Here is a 3,066-nt window from a genome sequence, read left to right as displayed (position 1 = left end):
TCCTGGTCTCCAAATTCTGTGCCTCCTCACAAAGAAACTCTCAAAAATTCTGCTCAAAATTTCAGCTTGTTGACTTTTCAACTGCCTCTTCACCATCCCTCGCACCACCTCTACCACTAACCAGGGAGGTGAATAATTAGATGCCAATGTTGAGTTGACCTTTTTAATTCTGTGTCCAGAACACTGGATGCTTGTGACATCAATAATCTAGCTTCTCTCATTTATATAGAACATCCGTCTATCTTCTGCTTCCCTAAAATGTTTCTTCAACTTTCTCAGCTTTAACTCTAGTTACCGTTTACTTTTTTATTGACATAAGATACACATAAAACTTACCATCTTAACCATTTTTAAATGTACAGTTCAGTGCTATTAAATATGTTCATAACGTTGTACAACTGTCACCATCATTCATCTCCATAACTCTTTTCTTCTTGTATAACTGAAACTCTGTGCCATTAAACAATAACCACCCATTCCTCCACCTCCAGCTCCAGGCAACCACAATTCTACTTTCTGCCTCTATGATTTTAACTACTCTAAGTACCTTCTATAAGTGGAGTCATTTAGTATTTGTTGTTTTGTGACTGACTTACTTCACTCAGCATAATGTCCTGAAGTTTCATCAATGTTGTGGCACAAATCAGAATTACCTTCCTTTTTAAGGCCAGATAATATTCCATTGTATGTATATACCACATTTTGCTTATCCATTTATCCATCGATGGACACATGGGTGTGCTTTGATATTTTAGCTATTGTGAATAATGCTATGAACATAGGTGTACAAATACTCTTCAAGACTCTGCTTTCAATTATTTTGAGTATATACCTGGAATGGAATTGCCATATAATAATTCTATCTTTAATTTTTGAGGAACCACCATGCTGTTTTCCACAGCAGCTATAACATCTTACTTTCCCAGTAACAGCGTACAAGCGTTCCAATTTCTCCATATTCTCATCAACACTTGTTATTTTCTGGTTTTTTTAAAAAAATAGTATCCAACCTAATGGGTGTGAGGTGGTATCTCATTGTAGTTTTGATCTGAATTTCCCTAATGATCAGTAATGCTGAGCATTTTTATATGTACTTATTGGCCATTTGTTTATCTTCTTTGAACAAATGTCTATTCAAGTCCTTTCCTTGTTTTTTGTTTTGTTGTTGTTGTTGTCGTCAAGATTTAGAAGTTTCTCTGTATTCTGGATATTTATTTCTTATCAGATATATTATTTCAAATATTTTGTCCCATTCTGTGGATTGCCTTTCTGCTCTGTCAACAGTGTCTTTTTTTTTTTTTTGCAGTACGCGGGCCTCCCACTGCTGTGGCCTCTCCCGTTGCGGAGCACAGGCTCCGGATGCACAGGCTCAGCGGCCATGGATCACAGGCCTAGCCGCTCTGCGGTATGTGGGATCTTCCCAGACCGGGGCACGAACCCGTGTCCCCTGCATCGGCAGGCGGACTCTCAACCACTGCGCCACCAGGGAAGCCCAACAGTGTCTTTTGATGCATAAAAAATTTTAAATTTCATGTAGTCCAATTTGTCTATTTTTTCTTTTGTTGCCTGTGCCTTTGAAGTCATATCCAAGAAATCATTGTGAAATCCAATGCTGTACAATTTTTGCCCTATGTTTTCCTCTAAGAGTTTTAGGTCTTTGATCCACTTTGAATTTATTTTTTATATGGTGTTGGATATGGGTCCAATTCCATACTTATGCATGTAGATATCCAGTTTTCCCCATACCAATTGTTGAAAACACTGTCCTTTCCCCCACTGAATGTTTTTGGCATCCTTGTAAAAAATAACTTGAACAGAGCCCATGTCTGGGCTCTCTTTTCTATTCCATTGGTCTCTATGTCTGTCTTTATGCCAGTACCACACTGTTTTGATTACTGTAACGTTGCAGTAAGTTTTGAAATTATGAAGTGTGAGTCCTTCAGCTTTATTCTTCTTTTTCAAGATTGTTTTGGCTATTCAGAGTTTCTAGAGATTCCATATGAATTTTAGGAAATTTCTATTTCTGCAAAAAACGTCATCAGGATTTTGATAGGGACTGCACTGAATCTATAGATTACTTTGCGTAGTACTGACATCTTTACAATGTTAAGTCTTTCAATCCATTAACAAGGGATATATTTCTATATTTTTATGTTTTCTTTAATTATTTTCAGCAATGTTTTGTAGTTTTCATTGTATAACTCTTTCACTTTCTTGGCTAAGTTTGTTCCTAAGTATTTTATTGTTTTTGATGCTATTGTAAATACATTTGGGGGGATAATTTTCTTTTAGGATTGTTCATTGTTAGCAACTGATTTTTGTCTTCAATTTTTTTTTTTTTTTTTGCTGTACGCGGACCTCTCACTGTTGTGTCCTCTCCCGTTGCGGAGCATAGCTCCGGACACGCAGGCTCAGCGGCCATGGCTCACGGGCCCAGCCACTCCGCAGCATGTGGGATCTTCCCGGACCGGGACACGAACCCGTGTCCCTTGCATCGGCAGGCGGACTCTCAACCACTGCGCCACCAGGGAAGCCCTGTCTTCAATTTTGTATCCTGCTACCTTGCTGAATTCATTTATTAGTTATAACAGTATTTTAGTGGAACCAAAACTCTGGTGCTGATATTTTTCCTCCCTCTAGAGGGAGCTCCTCATCAGCCAAAATACAACGCCTTGGAAAATGCTTTTAAAATACCTGTTTTGAAACGTTTTCTTCTTCATGTGATTTGGTTGCAAAAAGGAAAGTAGTTCACTCATAAAAATTCTCATAGTTTTAACACTTAAAACTTTGGAAATATAATTTCCTCACCTACTTGTCACTTACTTATACTCCCCTCCCCCACCAAACCGTATTGGTTTTGGATCTATTTGTTAAAAATGCAACACCTTCTGATTTGTTTGTAGAATAGCTGTTTGTCATTAGGAAATATAGACATTTTAAAGCTAATAAAACCTTTGCATAATTGCTGGATACAACTGGAAAGTGTATTGAATTAGGAGGCAGAAACAAGAATGCTAACTTCCCTCCAAGCATCAGGGCTTTATGATAGTCTTTTCCAGTTTCAGC

Source organism: Neophocaena asiaeorientalis, unplaced genomic scaffold, assembly GCF_003031525.2.
Source record: "Neophocaena asiaeorientalis asiaeorientalis breed wild unplaced genomic scaffold, Neophocaena_asiaeorientalis_V1.1 scaffold251, whole genome shotgun sequence".
Lineage (NCBI taxonomy): Eukaryota > Metazoa > Chordata > Mammalia > Artiodactyla > Phocoenidae > Neophocaena > Neophocaena asiaeorientalis.
The sequence above is the reverse complement of the archived record's forward strand: the minus strand, read 5'-3'. Positions refer to the sequence as shown.